This window comes from Oreochromis niloticus, linkage group LG11 (genome assembly GCF_001858045.2).
Source record: "Oreochromis niloticus isolate F11D_XX linkage group LG11, O_niloticus_UMD_NMBU, whole genome shotgun sequence".
Lineage (NCBI taxonomy): Eukaryota > Metazoa > Chordata > Actinopteri > Cichliformes > Cichlidae > Oreochromis > Oreochromis niloticus.
Window position 1 is genome coordinate 13,363,239 of NC_031976.2, and position 17,911 is coordinate 13,381,149.

General features: G+C 39.0%; 1 long non-coding RNA gene across 2 annotated transcripts in view; it reads right to left on the bottom strand.

Moving 5' to 3' along the window:
* Nucleotides 1–17,911, bottom strand: part of LOC102082467 (uncharacterized) — a 58,959-nt gene that overhangs the window by 35,949 nt on the left and 5,099 nt on the right. Inside the window, exon 1 of one of the 2 annotated variants that reach the window (XR_003222087.1) lies at nt 1,223–1,665. The exons of the other annotated variant lie outside the window; for it this stretch is intronic. This is a non-coding gene — a long non-coding RNA (uncharacterized LOC102082467). Of the gene's footprint in view, nt 1–1,222; nt 1,666–17,911 lie in introns of those variants that run through there. 2 annotated transcript variants of the gene reach the window in all.

Below are 17,911 nucleotides of genomic sequence, written 5' to 3' on the forward strand. Positions count from 1 at the left end.
CTCTTAAATCTATACCCAATAAAAATCAGCACCGTCTCGAAAAACAAAACCCAGGGAAACATCTGTAAAACATCGATTTTGCAGATTGCAAACCAACTGCATGGCTAATGAGAAAAGAAATCATTTTTGATTAATTAACCTAAAAATTGGAGAATCTAAGCTGCCACCAGGGAGATGACAAGTGGTGCAGGCCCGATCACGCAGGAGGAGGAAGGACATACAGTAAAGCCGCTTAGAACTCCATTTGGCTTGGGGACTGAAGAAGGAAAGCGCTCCAGGAATGCTAGTAGCTGAGGTATGGCTCCCATTACTGAGCCAAAATCACCAAGAGTCTTTGTGGTGATCAAATAGAGGAGTGAAATATTTTCCACTCAGTGATTGTGCCCATTTATTCAGGAAGAGAAAAAAAAATGTTGGTTAGCTATCAGCTTGCTTGGAATTCACTGCTTTACAGTGCGTTAGTTTCAGTTGTGTTATTTGAGGGAGGGGGTTAACCCAGATCACAGCAGCAGACAGATACAGACGCAGTTCAGATGCTTTCTGGCTGTAGTCACAGATATTGTTCCTCCCAGCACTCGCACATCACCTACATCACCTCCAGAAGATGTGTCCCACCTACTCTGGATAATGCATCACACTCCCTTCCAGCTTTTATTGGATCTGCTTCAGTCTTTTGTCACTCTTGCTGGGACGCTTTAAGTGTTTATGGGTTGTAGCCTTAAAATACTGTTGCATAGGATTGTCACAGGAAAACTTTAGTATTTAAATCATATCCTCTCCACTGTGTGTAAATATAATTGTGTAAAGTCCTCAATATTACAAGGCCAATTAATAGAATGTGTCACTGCAACTATAGCATGCATTGCAAATTAATTATTTTTTTAATAGGTATAATTAGTAGGATTCCAACTTTTTAAAAACCAAACAAACTGTAAAATGGCAGCTGTTCAATGAACACGGTACCACATTTATGCAGTTTGAACAAAACACGCACTCATACTCGAGAGTTGTGTTCTGCTCACACACACAATTGAGGGAGGGTGTAGAGAGCCAAGTTGAGCTGCACTCACAACACAGCTGGTTGTCCAAGGTCAATAAAGAACTCGGAGTGTTTATTTGTCCATGTGTTTTATTTGCTTTCTAATACAGCAGAGGTTCAGATTTGAAAGATCTACTTGAAAAGAATCACAGTGTCTAAAGAGTGTGGGAAATTTCCACTCACCATAGAGGTTTTTCTGTCTCCCCTTCCTCTTTTTTCAGTTCTATTAGTTTTTCATAATTCATTACCATCCTGCGTATTTCCCCCTGGTGTCTTCATTTTACCCCTTTTTTCCTCCTCGAGAAAGCATAATAGTCGTGCCCTAGCAGCTCACTAGGGTGTTGCAGTAACAACCTCCTACCCCTCTGATGGCTAGACAGTGGGCCATTGTAAAGCTGAATCGCCATGGATTTATGGCCATAGTCCTGAGTTCCCAGAATGCAATGTCACTCTGTCACGCCGTCATCAATCTGCTGTCTCTGACCAAAGACAAAGAGGGAAAAAATAGCCGCTCAGAAAAGTGGCACAACAGCGTGAGCGATACTTCTTTATGCATGATCTAATTTTTATCAGCTCCCTCTCCGTCCTAGGTAAAATGCGTGGGCACAAAGAGCTCCATTTACTCAAGACATGTATAGGTGCAACGACATGAGGCATCATCTACTATTTCCAGATTGAGCAATTAAGAACTGGCTGGTTGAGTGCCAAATGTGGCCTTTGCGGCAAATGAACACATCTTCTCATGCCAAACTTTTTCAAGACGTTTAATCTTCATTAAGCTATAAAACCTCCAGCACAGGAACACACTGACATCCACTAATGACTCAACACAACTTTTAAATATGAAAAAAATTTGGCCTGAATTTTACTTGATAAGAAAACATTTAGAAGCGTCTTTATCTTAACACTTTTTTTTTCTTACAAAAAAGTCTGTTGCTACAGACTAATTGCTGGAATCTCTCCTTCTTCTCCTACTTCTCAGAGTTATTCCACATGATCTACAGACCAGTGTCTTAAACATCATAAATTAGCTTCAGAAAGAACGGCTGGAGTTTCTGTGCTTCTATTATGAATAAGAGAACCAAACCTACATCCTCATGATTAATGTGCTCTCAAACCCTTCTCATAGCCATGGTAACCAGGGCAGTATGCCACGCCGTTTAGAGAGTAAAAGTTGTGTTTTTTCCCCCCCAAGTCTCTCACTGGTATCTCCTCATCGCCAAACACTTTACATACTAGATTTTTAAAGCTGGGGAAAAAACCACACAGAATATTCTGCTTCTGCTAAATGCTGTTACATAACATGCTAACACAATAAACAGTAAACATGCTGACAGTGATTCCACTGTCTCTCTTCCCTCAGATGCTTGAAAATGTTATATAGAATATGTGAGAAGAAAGGCCCTTGTGTCATGCTACAGTCAGGACACATAAATCATAAGAGAAGTACAGGGCTATTGGATTAAACAGCAGTAATTCCACTTAATAATCACATACGGAAACAGACACGACCGAAACAGATGTCTTCACGTGGCATTCCCAAGCTGAGGTTTTAAGGGGAATTTATAGAAGTGGAAAGACTAAAGAGGCTTTTCACTGTAGGAAAATGCTATTGTGAGACCCGGGAAAGTCAACTCGTCATAAAGAAGGACAGTTTTTGTTTTTTTGTTTGTTTGTTTTCCAACCACAGGACTCAATAATGCATACATACAAGCTTGTGTAAAAAAACAACTGAAGGAAATTCCCGAACATGATCAGTCATTTTTCTGGTAACTATAAAGGAACAACAATTGTGTAAAATACCTTATAATTGATTTTCACGCAATAAAAAGTATAAATAAACACATTTAATCTCTTGTTTGGAAAATTTTAAAAAGATTAAAAAGAGTTACATTGTTGTCTTGTGTACAAACTACACAAAATAATATATAGGAGCCAAAACAAAAGAAGGAAAAATATGCTTTCAGGTAAGAGGAGCTTTTATATGCTCGCAATAAAGCAGAGCATTCTTTTTTAGATGTCCATAAAATAAAATGCTGAATGGACTTATAGAGGCACGGGCAAATGCGAAGTGTGAACATTAAAAAAGAGGAGAAAGGGAGAGAAACTCACCCACTGTGACAGAGCTGCGATTATAAGTTTGCTGTTGATGCCTCGGATCTGTCAGCTACCTGATGTGTGCCTCCTCTAATTTACTGTGTCAATAACACTGCTCTGGAAACACGAGCAGCATGATACATGGAGACGGTTTGCGTGGACTTCCCTCCAAAGTGCCAATTGTTGACAGTATAAAATAAAAAGAAAAAGTGCCATTATCTAAACCACCTCGCACACGCCTTTGCTCTTTGTAGCTGCTGCCTTTTTTTCCTTCTTTAATCTCCTCTAGTCACCAGTGGATGTAAACGCTGTTTAGTTTCCGCTTTACCTACTTAACTGTTTAATCTTCTAAGTTTCCTTGTTTAGTGAATTTTGGTGGAGAAGCTACAGACGAGCCGTTTTCTTTCTTTTTTTTTCTCGTAGCAACATAGCAACATGTAGCCAGACACTTGTTTGAAGAAAGTTTGTTTTGCTTTCATTACAGTTAAGGACTGTTTTCTTTGACTAAAGGTCTTAACAAGAGGCAACAAAGTTCAATTAAAGGGAGAGTGAAGAGGTGAGCATTGATTTAAAGACAGTATTTCAAACTGCACCCCAGAGTGCAGGGCAGGTCTCTCACACTGATGACACTAATTCTTAAGGGAAATTCATGTTAGTTGGTGTCTAGACGTTTTATTACTTGACCAGGGCACCACAGGAAAGCTAGCTTCTCATTTTCAAGACTCAACTAAGTACGAAACAGATCATTTTCAGTGACACTTCAAGACGTGAAGTTCAGTTTATTAGTTTACTGATAATCACAGGTATTCGTTAACAGCATGCTATAATTAATGCTACTGTACATTAATTATTAGCTAACAGGCCGGCCTGTGGACTTACCTGCTGATCAGTTTGTGACTTTACACAGTGAACTTGTCTGAGCTAAAGCTGAGGGCAATTTTTTGAGTCTGCTACAAAGCCAACAACAATGTGCGTTCACATTTCTCAATCAAACTTGCTCACTTTTTTGAGTGTGTCATTGCACAAACTCAAAAAAGCAAAGAGGAAAGCTGGGCGGAAAAAAAGGGGGGCTGCCTCCAAAATATCTAACACAACACTAAGCAAATATTAAAACAGTCAGTCGCTCACATCAGAGCGACACAGGTCGGGCTTTAGCCAAAATTCTGGAAAATGCTGCAGCACATTTTAAATACTACACACACACACACACACACACACACACACACACACACACACACACACACATATATATATATATATAGATAGATAGATATAGATAGATAGATATATAGATATAGATAGATAGATATATACATATATATATATACTTGCTAAGTATTATTATTCAGTCCTAAAACTGAGGGCTTTAAACACCGCCATTTAGTAAAAGCTGCTGGGGTCTCAGAGGTACCCCACAAGCCCTTTGGCTGTAGCCATGTGACTCCCATCGAAGCGCTGCGATAATAAGAGCAATCTCACTCCGAACTCACTGTATCTAAATTCAAACCTCATTTGCTTAAATCTAAATAAGCAGGTTTGTTGGCTAATCCTAACCGAATATTTAGAAAAAGTGAAAAAAATGAAGACAAAACTGAACAGTGACTGAAACACAAGACAACCTGCGTGCTCTAAGTTCACACTCCTGTTAGTCACACAACTGTCACACAACCCAACCTGCTTATTGTGTGCTTTAAAAATCAGTTACAACTTTGTATCCACCTTCCAAATAATCTTTATAGATACACTACACAGTATTTATTAGCATTTTTTAAGTTTTATGACAAAAACTGTTCCTTAGTTGTGATTTTGTTGTTAGTTAACGAACAAACCGGCGTTCATTTCTCATGTTTTTGCCACTTTTATCCGAGTATTAAAACGTGAAATAATGGGAAACAGAGGAAGTAATTCTCCAGTCAGGTGCCGTTAAAGCACTGCTGAAGGAGACGGCACGGGACAGAAACAGAATATTTCACAGAAGCATACAGTCTCCATAAACACACACACACCTCTGATATTTTCATCAGCTGCAAGCTTTAATCTTGTGAGTGAATCGTAATCTTGAGCACGCCCGGGAATATTTACCATCTGATGTTTTATTTTATTAAATGTCAAATTTTACACTTCACTTTTTCCACCAGAGCCAAAAGAATTGGAACACTTTTTGAAGCATTTTCAGATTTCTTAAACGCAAAATAAATGTGAACTGATCTTTTGTTTTTCTTCTCTTCTAATTTTTCAACAATGTAAAAATAATTGCCACACGTTTTATATGACTCGCAATCAATTCAGTTAAAGAACGGCAATTTTAAACCCATAAAAGGGAAAGAGAGACGTTTGTTTTCAGAGACCAAAAGGGATAAAACGTCAGCATATTTCCATACAGCAGGTTTATAAATTGTATTTTTTCCCAGTGCTTAAATTGTGATCTTAGATTCATTTTGCAAACCACAGTTAATTCTAAAAGTCCATCTCCAAATTGCTTTTGAAGTGAAAGGAAATTGTATAGATTAAGATTATTTTAGTTCATTATTCAAAAAGTATCATTACTTTATAACTTTCTATTCCTTTGTTAATTAAGAGTACTCTTAGTCTAATGTGTTTCCATCTGCATGGATTTCACACTTTGAGAATAGATTCTGTCTCTTTTTTTTCCATCAGTACTTACAGCAGGAAAACTATTTGTACTTGCTATGAGCTAAATCAAACTTGAGTTACAGCGAAGGACGTACAAAAAAACATTTATATTGGGAAAAAATAAGAAAACCTTTTCCTACTAAATGCATTTGTTATTTAATTTGAATATAGTGCAAAGATGCAAACTTCAAAACAGGCACACACACACACACGTACACACACAAACACACACAGTTGATTAGCAGGGCTCCTGTGAGTGTGTGTCACGTTTTAGTGGAAAATTACAGCTCTTTCAACAATTCCTCAGTCGGAATCCCATTCTAAAGTGGATTTTATCTGCAAATCACAATTATTTTGTTCATGCTCTGTTTTAATGGGCACACCCGCTGGGCTGAAGAAGACACTTCTCTATTCATAAATGTATTACTGCTGGGGAATCATTAACTTATTGTTAGCGGCGCGACTGATGGCTTATTGACATGACAACATTCAACCAACACTTTTGTCTTTAAGCCGTGCATCCATATCACTGAAAACAATGTCATCTACCCCATTTTCACCACTCCCCCTTGTGTGTTTGAGCTTAGTGGAAGGCTTCTCTGTGACTGGGGCGAAGAAGAAAAAAAACGCACCCAGCAAGACATAAGTGTAGGCTGGGTTTCTGGGAAGACTGAAGAGGTTTTCTTTATGATGAGGAATAAGAAAAACAAAGGCACCAGATGCCACAGTAAATGGGACAAAAGGGTGTGAGATGATGTTAGACAGAAATCGCTGTTTGCTGAAAATGATATAGTGCTTCTGTTTGTGTCAACTTAAGAGAATAGTGATCGAAGCCTAAATAGTGGCAAATCAGAGCGGGGACGACAAATTGCCATGTGCGGATTATCTGAGGAGCGAAGCCCCGTCTGATATTTATGGCTGGAAATGCAGGAGAGTCATAGAGTCAGACAGTTTGCACAGATGGTGGCCATCCTCGGTCAACATTCAAATAAAAATGGAATGAGCGTCTCCCTCTGTGTCCGGCTACTCCTCTGTCAGCGAATGCAGACACAGATAAAAGGACAGGGTGTAAAAGTGTTTAAGTAGCCAGAAGTTGTAAAGAAGGAGGTGGGGGGAAAAAAAGAAAGCAGAATCGCTATTCACTGCTTCTGCAATCCTTTCTGCCTTGTTGAACTTTATTAAATTCTGTCATTCTCTCCTTCCTGTCTGACTCCCATTGTCAGCTTCCTCTCATGCGTAACTCTGATGTTTTTTTCCTTTTATTGTTTTTTTTTTTTTACTTTTCGCAGAAGTGTTGTTGAGGACATTCAGACTGAAAGAATGTGATGGTGGTAATCATAGCTCCACCTAAATAAATCACACCGAGATGAATCAAAAAGTCTGGAATGCGTGCTGACCGCTTATTGCGAGAGAAAATGTCCACCTAATCAGTTTCTCAGTGGTCTGATTGGGGCCGTGCTCACTGGGTGGTTATGAGTAGCTGCTCATAGTTTAGAAGAGATTGCTTAAAGCCTAAATCATTTTTATTGTGTTATCATAATCGGAGTGAATTCAGACATTGACTTCAGTGCTTTCAAGTATTTTAAACATTTGCAAATTAAAGTGACATCCGCTGTTAGCTACCAGCCTCAAAGGTATTAGTTATTTATGTGACATTAACCACTAGTTTATTAGAAAAATCCCTAAAATAACAGATGGAGTAATTTTATACCAGTGCAACACTACTACTTTGTTTCTTCTTTCCATCTTTTACCAGAAAAAGTACATTATGAATGGCAAACACCGATGTAAGTACTAACAACTGAATAACACCATGGTTGTAAGTTACACCATTATTCTTAGTAACACTAAGATGAAGGTCCTACTTGGAGACGTTTGAGATACCTGTGTGAATCACAGCTGCTCTGCTATCTGTGGGTTTTTTCGGCTATTTTTTTTTCTCTCCGTCTAAGAGACGAGTTTGATCTTGAAGTATGTCTGTTGTCTGGCCATTCATTACAGCGCCTATGAAAGCCACGCTAATGGATATGAAAGGCAGATCAATTGTCCAGGAAAGGGGAGATTAGGGAGGGATGAGTCACTATATTCCTCCTTCTTGACAACCACGTCATGCCTCGCAGCCTCTCCGGAGATGTCCCCGATTGATGCCTATCTTTCATCAGTTTGGCTTTAATCTGACATTCCACGTGCTTCATAATCATATCAGCAAAAAAATCTATATCGCATCAGCCGTTCTTTCGCACCTGTAGAGCAGAATATACGTTCGCCTCTATGGAAGCAAGGGGGGGAAAAAAGGAGTGCGAGGCACGTCTTTATCTATTGATCACATTTTGAAGAAGACACAAAAAAACACTGCGAGGAGATGAACAGAAAGGGTAAGAAAAGGCTGTTCCCTAAAACAAACAGTGATTGTGAAGTGACATTCTGCGAAGAAGTGGCAGACTCTCTCTTGGTGCCGGCCAAACAAACAAACAGTGGGGCGAGACAAAGTGCAATCACTGACCTTTGTTCAAAGAAGCCATCTAATCTGTTTCCACTTTACTTAATTAGAAAAAGCAGAGGGATTTTTAATGTGCACAGTGTTAATGGGAAACAGCTCACAGGTGCTAATTAAAAAGAAAAAAAAATACTGATCTCTTTGGTAACTTTGAGTCCATCAATCTATATATTCATCCATTAAAAACTTAGCCAACTTATCTGCGATTAGATGTTCACTGTTTTTAAAGCCGGATAATAGCGCCCGTATTATATCCCAGTGTTTGTACAGTAAATGAATCAGCGTTTGTTCCTCAAACATATACACACCTATGCGCCGTGAATTACGGGGTCTGGCCTTTGTCAAATGCGGTAGCTGAGTAATTGAAGCCTTTTCTCTGTACGGCTGACGGCTTTCCCCCCACTGAAGGCTGCATCCTTATGCAGACACTGATTAAATACTGCTTTACAGGATCAACAGAGGTACCATGTGTGCCCCCGAGGTGGCAAACGTATTCGCTTCCTCTTTGACTTTGTCTGTTAAAATAACACAACACTCGGCTGCTCCGCTTAAACAACCCGGTTTGCGTTCAACGGACGACACAGAGGGAGCCAACTTTATTATAACTAAAATAGCACGAGCAAACAGAAAAATTATAATTAATATTTACAGCTTTGTTGGAGACTGCTTTAACTGGAAAGTTTACATCAAAGCTCTCTATGAGTCCACACACCACAGCTACCTTTCAGTTTATAGGTGAGAAGGTTCATGCATGACTACACTCACCAAATTCCCCCTCAGCTTTAGTTAAAAAAGAAAAGTTTGTTTTCAAACTCCTATGAAGAGCAGTGCTGTTAACCTGTAGTTCCACTGCAGTTTACAGTGCATACTGATGGATATCACAGTTTTTAAGGTGGTGCAAATAGCAGCTACTTATTAGGCAACTCAGGATTCTACTGTTAGTAACATATTTATGATGGCAGAGGAGTCACTAGTTCCTAAAGTACTTGTAAATTCTTTGTTTTATACTTTTTTTCTTTAACAAAGGGTAATAACTAACGCAAAACTTTACTTGAGAAGCAGATAATGATAAATTAATGATAATCGTGTGTGTGTGTGAAATATGTTTTCGTGGTGACACAGCTGATGACTGTAGTGATTGTCAATTGTAGTTTCTGTTATTTCACATTCCTTATGCTCCCCTGAGCAGCTGACACAGTTAGAGAAAGGTGATATAATCAGTAATTAGTGGCATTTGAAGATATTTAGTAAAATATTTGGCCACATTTAGTGAAATCTCATTCAACCCCAACATAGAATAACCATGTTAACCGCGTTTGTGTACTTTTTTGTTAGTGTGTGCACTTTTACTTTATTCAGATCTGACTAATTCCTTTCACCCTACATAGTTTGCACAGGTTGTCATTCTGATATCCAATGCCTCAAAAATATAATCTTGTACAGCACTAATATTATATCTTTTATACAATAGTTTTCTTAATAAGAAAAAAATACAAATGATTTCTTTCTAACATGATACAGGACCCAGTAGCTGATGAGCTCAACCCCATGTTATGCACCCTTGACCACATTAAAGCCCCCCCTTTGAATGGGCAGTGTGTGGTCTGCCTCTCAGGGACGGCAGGGGGACACAGGAAACAAATTAGCTTTCTTGACCTTGGCCCAAGTTTCCCTTCCACCCTTCACCCCTCCTCCTCAATGCCCTTCATCTAGCCACTTCAAGGGTCAGCTGGATGACAACACGCCTCTGTTGTCCTCCACAGTGGGGATATGTTCAGATGAGAAGCTCTTAGGGCTGACGTGCATCATAGGAAGTGAGGTTTATGAGTTCATTTTCTATATGAGGACAACTGGTTGTGGTCAAGATGATTACTAGGGGAAAATGTCATATTTATGGTGCTGAGTAATATGGTCATTTTCAGGGTACATGCAGATAACTAAGAGGTTTCTTCCACAGATTAAAGGGTGAAAAAAATTCAGCGAGATCATGAAAGGGTTAATATAAGGTGACGAAATTTCAGCATGGGATTAAACAGTGAAATCGCTTGAAGAAAGAGCATTTCCTGACATCGTGAAGTTTTCCCACCCTCATTCTCAAGTTCAACACTGCTGTCTCACACGCACACAGACACGCACACACCTTCATGCAAACACATTGCAAAAGTAGATTTTCTCCCATCTTAATAAGTTTAAAATCTTACATAAGAACTCAGTTGCAGCGCCACTGCCCGGGCCTAAAATGAGAGACCTTTGGCCGTGTGTGAAAAGAATCCTTTCAATGATAGATATTGGATTGTAACACCGGTAAGCAAATCTAATTCTCCCAGTTCACGCAAAAGCACGTGCATCGGTGTTCAGCCTGAGAGCAAAAATAACCTATGGTGTCCAGGGGATGGAAGTAGCAGCACATATTAATGCTCATACTCTTCATTGATCTATGAGGACTCCTTAATCTTGTGGGCAGCTTCCACCTACGTATATTTCATAATGTGATACACTGTGCATCGATAACACTGGTAAGGGCCTATACTGTCTCATGCTGGCTCACAGCATTTATTGATCCCGGAGTGAAGTAAACATGTCTTTAACACGCGGGACTGTCACTCCTGGCAGATATACGAAAATTGTCCAGGCAAGAGCCTCGTTATTAGACGCTCTAATGATGACGGGAATCAATAGTTAACAATGACAAGATATCATCTGAGAAGTTAATAACTGTCTACATGGAAAATGAGGAGGTTAAAAAAGCCTGCTCTGTGGGGTTAGGGGAAAACAAGCACTTGTCGAAGACACATTTATTGTTCAGCACTTTCAACTCTGTGCTGGGGATTATTTATGTGCTGTATGATTCAACTGCTGTTCTGGGAATGGATAACAAAAAATACATACAGTAAAATGACTCAGGGGTATGGCTTTGGCAGAGTACCAAATTGACCATATCCTTGTGACTAAACGGCGGCTTAAGCCAGAGCAATTTCCTCTGCATTATGGGCAGGCAGCCAAGTAAAAATGATTATAGGTGTGAGCTTTGAGCAATGTTTAAGCACTCCTGGTTTTTGAAAACCCAGAGATCCTGGATACTGGTATGTTTTTGCACTAAGGCTGTTGCAGCCTAGTTGTTGTTTGTGCAGCTCGTGCTTTTTCATGACAAAACATATAAAACCTGGCCTGGTTAAAGATCATTTTTCATTTCCCATTCAACGTTTTCCCCTATTTTCAGCTAAATATTTACTTTTTTATGACCTATATTTGCATTGCTTCTAGTTATTGAGACTGAACTCTCTTTTTGATTAGTTCTTTTTTGCTACTATAACATTAGAATTGTTTCATAAGTGAAGGTGGTTTCCCAAGAACCTGGAGAAAACATACAAATAAACCCAAAATAAAAAATGTCCTGTCAAAAAACCAAAACAAACAAATGAAATAGCTAGCGGATTATAATAATAATAATAACTAGCTAATAACTAGTTGAAGAGTCTGACCGCTGGGTAAACCATATGCCACCAGTTGCTGATGACACTGGCAAGTGTGTGTGGATTCCTCTAAACTGAGATCACATGGCCGGCAGTCTGAGTCCAGACAGTAGGAAGTGAAAGTGCTACTGCAGCCACAACACAGGTCATATCTCAAAGGCGGTTTTCAGCTGTACAGTGCAATAGGTCTTCTCGTTTTACACACAAAACTTACTCACAAAAAAAAAAGACAGAGGAAGAGGCTCAGTTTAAATGATGCAACAAGCAGGCAATGTGAGGATTTAGGAACTGTGAACACGCACTTTTCATTGAAGACAGAACAGGAGAAACAACCAGATATAATCTGTAAATTAAATCAATCCCGCTCGTTATTTCACATGGTTACCATAAGCGCACATCTCCATCAACCAATCAAGCTCACTGTAACTGTCTACATATTTTTTATTTCCGAAACGAGTCGGGTCAAAGTTTAATGCTTTGACTTTCTTTCCAATCAGTTTCTAAAATCTGCTGCTGACAAATAGATGCGCCATAGATATCAAAGTATTATCAGCGTAGGTATTTGTTAAGAAATAAAGGCGAGGAAGATCCTTTTTAGAAGCGCTGCCTGCATTATCAAAATATCACTGCTCACAGTTTCATTAGAAAGCTCTCTGTTTTTTAAGTATCTTAATGAGCTGAACCTTGAAAGCCTTTTCGGGGGGGAAAAGGGGACAAACTGCAGGTTCCTCAGCTTGATTTTGTTTTATCAGTGTTGTCTTACATCAAGGGAGGGACAGAAGGGCAAGCTTGTGTGGTCTGACAAAGACGGCGACAGATGTGGAAGTGTGAAAAATAAAATGAACTGGGTATAGCTATTTGTGTGCAATGAAGAAAGACATAAAAAAGCAGCTTTGCGCTGAGATAGTTGCTCTAAATGAAATACCTGCAGATTGCATGTTGCTTTGCATTCGCAGGGGTATTCAATTTTAATTAGGGTTTTGGAGACATCTTTTATCAGACTGTCACTAATCTCTCTCTTACTCTCTCTCCCACCCACTTTCTCTTCTCTCAGTTACACACACACACACACACACACACACACACACACACACACACACACACGCTAACATATGAAAATGCAAAAATAGAGCCACTAGAAAGAAAGAAGCAAAAAAATTAAAAGAAAATCAGAAGATTTTATGCAACAATTTGTCTGATACACACGTTATTAAAAAAATGAAATGGGAACAAAACCTTTGTCCCGTTTCATTTTTAGAGGAAAAACCATTAGCTCTCCTTTTTAATTGCCTTTTCTTTGGGGCAAAGGTGATAATTAATTTTGCTCTGGGAGAAACACAGTAACAAGAATATAGATATATATAAATATATTAAAAAATGTTAAATTGTATCTTGTCTTCAGGGGTCGGGGAGGATTATAATACTCAGCTGTCCAAGGAAAAACAGGTTTGCTATTTTAGATCCTAAATGACCACGATTTAGCGAAACTACATTTAAGCTGAATGTTTTACAGCTGTAGTCCTAGCTAAGAAATCCCTAAGAAATCATGCCCCTGCCTCACAGAGCTTAGCTTAATATGATGACAAAATTTTATGCCAAAAAAAATGATTTTAAAACGACTGAAATAAAAATAAAACACATGACATGAGCTTTCTATACCTCAGTATAGTCATAATGGTACGTTTTAAAAACAGCCTCTCAACATAGCTGTAAAAAAAAAGAAAAAAAGGCAAATTCTAGCTATAAAATGTCCTCTTCCGCCCTTGTATTCTAGCTGTGTGTGGTGTGGTGGTTAGCTTGTCTCCCTCTCTTCATTCCTGGCCCTCTTCCATTGTTAGTCACCTTGTTTATTGGCTGGAGCAGCCGTGGCGTACTGGACATCATCTGAAACTACAAACGACAGGATGCAATAAGCTGGAGAATAGCAGCAATCTGAGGAAAGTTCTCCATTCACCAGAGCTCCCTAACTCTCTGTCTTCTTATCCTGGGCAGAAAATAAAAAAATCAATACGGGCTCACAGGGCTTGATAAAAGTGCTGGACAGGGAGAGAGGCAACCCTGGATATAGTAAATTAAAGTGATCAAAATTTTCCAGTCGAGTCAGCCCGCAGCCTACATAAACTAACAACCCTGTCTCCACAACTGTCCGTCATCCCCCTCCACCATCTTCATCCTCTGCTTCAGCATTATTTCAATTTTTCAGTTTCTCTGCTTTTCTTTTCTCTTAATTTAGTTTTCAGCTGTAGACTTTTTTTCAGAAATCTCACATGTAAATTAATGAAACATAATTTTTCATTCTTGTTTTCTAATAAAAATGTAAAAAAGCAAATGGGGGGAGAGAGAGAAATGAGTTTGAATTAAACTAGGACCCTTCTGCTTAGGCTTGTGAACTGTTCTCTAACAAAACACCGACTCAACAATCAGAGGCAAAATATTGTTCTCGCAATTTTCTGTAAATATTTTCTATTGCCACGATATCTTTGCAAAGGTACTAAGCTCAAGCAAAACACTCCTTAAACAATTTTTTTCCCACCAGCTGAACGCATCTAACGTGCGCCAATGCTATCCAAGACTTAAACAAAGCTACTCTGGGAGTTGCTTTTCCTTTTGGGTTTGGGTTGAAATATATTTTTTTCCAACATTAATCCTGCATGCTGAAAAAGCAAACCCATAATCATATCCAGTGCCCCAAATGTGATGCCAGAGGCACCTGATCAACACAAATCCTGCAGACCAGGACTCTGAACTTTCATTGGTGTAGCAGAGAATCTGTGTATTTACATTTACACAAATACATCCTAATGATTTACAGGTTTCCTCACATAAACAAAAAGTTATGACACATTTTATTTTCCACTTTGTATAAATTCTGTATATTTTTCTTTGGTCTGCAACAACACTGATATAAAGTTCATTAACAGCTATATCTTATTTTTTAGGGCTAGACTCTTACTCACTTTACTGGGTGATTAATCTTTGGAAGCATAAAACAAAATATAAGAGCTTTTTTAATTAAAAAAAAATATATATATAGTTGGTAAATGCATTTGTATAAATGGTTGAAAATGGGGCTGATTGATGGCAGTGACACTTCAGCAAACTGTAAAGTCACAGCCAGCTTAAAAATCCAAAAAGAAAAAAATATAATACTATGCAGAGCTTATGGTAACCCTAAGATTGTTTAACTATGTATAATGGTAAAAATATTTATACTAATACTTCTTCATTTATTTTTAAGTAAACATTAATAAGCCCATCTTTAATCAGGTTGCATGTAAAGGAGGGAAATGATAACCTTACAGTCATTACAATGAATCAACAAACTCTCACAGTATTACTAATGATTGGTCCGTGTAAATCCTCATCCACATGCTGGTGATGCCGAGAAAGTCTTAAATATGTAGTCTGATGATACACAGTTTGTGAATTTTACAGTGTTTTTACATGCCATCACTTTAACTGTTATAAATGTGTACTACCACACATACACTAATTCAATTACAGTAATTCCGGCAGCAGCTGACTCACTCTGCTAACATACACCCACTGCCAGCCCACACAGGGCCTCCTTGGCACCTTGTCCACCTAACAGTAAGAAGGGATTAATGGGGATTGGCCCATGCAGTCCAGTCTCATGGTGTGTGAGCTTTAGCACGGAGCTGATCTGATATTCAAGCTCAACAGTGATAACTGCAGTTTGATGGCTGTGGAGTGTGGGAAAATACTGAATCAGACTTATCACGTCAGAGGAACTTATCTGTGTCTGGGGGTTCATCATTTTGATAAGAAATGATCATTGAATAGATATTAAAACATGAAAAAGATTCAGGCAAAGGTGTGACCTTGACTTATGCGCGTGTCCTACAGTATGTGCCAAAGTGACACTGGACGTGTGTGTCAGGGATCAGCTTAAATGAGAGACCAGCCACTTGGGCCATCACTTGCTGTGGCCTAATATCCTGTTAACCTGGGTTAGACAGCAGACAGCCTTGAGACACTTAAATCCAGCCGTAGCCCAGAGCAACACGCACATGTCCTGTTAGCTCACATCCCCGACTGACTTTCCAGGGACCTGAGAACTACCACAGCCTCCAGCCAAAAATCTGTAGAGCCCTTCAGTCTCCTCTTCATATGATCTGTAAGGCACAACTAAATGCTGATCTTCAAACAAGACAAAATGTCATGCTGATAAACTCAATTTGACATCATATAGTTAGTTAGTTGTAAATACATACCTGATACATGAATCATAATTTGTGCATTTTTAACTAAGAAAATACATAGTAAGGAAAGACACGCGTCATCAGATTACAAGTCAAACCAGTCAAGTTAAATGCACTAGTTCGAAGGAGGATTAGCGCTGAATCCTGTTTATCTATGTGTCTTATTAATCTTGTGTTAGCCATGCACATCCTGATGGTCAAACTCTGCCCTTCTGCTTCTATATTTAACTATTTTAATCTCTTTATAAAGCAAAAGGATTCCAATTACAAATGCCACAAGAGTCAATCCAATTGAAAAACGGTTGGCAGTCCTGTGTTCAACACTTAAAACCTTAAGGAAAGATTACAAAAGGGCCGCCGCGTGCAAATTCGAGAAGCAATGACTTAAATGCATCAGTTTGAAACTATTTGCTTAAGTGTTTCTGTAAGAACAGGACATCGTTTGATTAATTGCACTTCCTTACTGTATGCTCCAGAGTAATTCAAGGAAGCATCAATTAAAGTGTTTAAAGCTACTGCATGCAGGATATCTGTAAGGATGCAGGAGTATTAAGATTAGGATTACTAGTTTTAGTGCTGGGGAAAAAATAGTCTGCATGGTATTTCCACCTGTTCTTATCCCCATTTAAATATTGCCATTCTGCTGAAGCTGCTGGTGTGTCTGTGTTGTACACACCAAAGTGTCTTTAGGTGCTGTGATTCACTAGCATGGCGACACTCAACATCCAGAGCAAACTCTGCTAAAAGAGAAACAAAGATCTCCCTAAAGAGTGCCAAAGGCCACACAAGGAGGCAGGATGAGTGGAAGTGGAATAAATTATAAAACTGCCAACCAGGAGACCAAAGATTGTGTCTCATGTTATGTGGGAAATGTGGGGTTTTTTCTGTCTCTCTTAGTGCTGCTTTATTTTAAATCAGTGTGGGTTTTTTCTTTCTTATTGTTAACTGCTTTCCTAATCATTGGCTGTTTTGTTCTCTTTATGCAACAAAATTCCTTTGTAGATTTCAGGAAAAGATCACGGTTTGGGAATGGACAGAGCCAAGGTATGGGTGAGCAAACCCGCAGCCATCGCAAACTAAAGTTTGTCCATCACTGCACCCCACAACAACACTGGTGAACTCAAACGGGAACTTCACACATACTAATAGATTGTGAGTTACACAGACTAACCGCGGTTTTTCTAGCAGAAGTTTTTGAGGAGCTTTTTCTTTGCAGACATCGTTCCCACACAGACACGTTTTAACAGCTCAGGCTCCCAATGAAATCGCAATTATCTTTGGAGTCTTTTCCAAGAATGATAACTTTTTTTTAACTCAAGTATTTGCCCTAATCAACTAGCTGTAAACTTACTTCTCTGTCTGCTGGTCATTTTTTGTGAAAAGCAAACAAATATATATTTTAATCATCAGGCAATAGCAAACTCTTTGAGATATGCATGTTAGCAAATCCAAACAATGTAAACGTAGCATACATAAACATGATTGGTCAATATATAACATATCTCAGACTACTGATAAACCAGAAGGCCTCTGGTAGCATATTCACATTCAGATTTCTGCTTATGTTTTCACATGTAACACAACACATCATTCACGCTTGATCTTCTGTGTATGAACAGTTTGGATCAGGTGCTTCAGAAGCTCAGCCTTACCAAGAACGATCGATGAAAATGTTTCCACGTGAACCCACGCACACGTCCATCCCTCCTCTATGCAATGCATGCACACACGCACACCTCCACACACACAAAGCTTGATTTTGAAGGGTCCTTAATCACAACCGAGAAACTGACTGATCGATGACAGATACGAGGGGCTACTGTGCAAATGCTAACAGGAGCACATTTGCTTTTGGAAATGTATTTATTCTGGTCTATTTTTATCACAGATTATATTTCTCTCGTGTGCTAACGGGCTCCGAGCCCCACCAAGGTATTAATTAAAATCT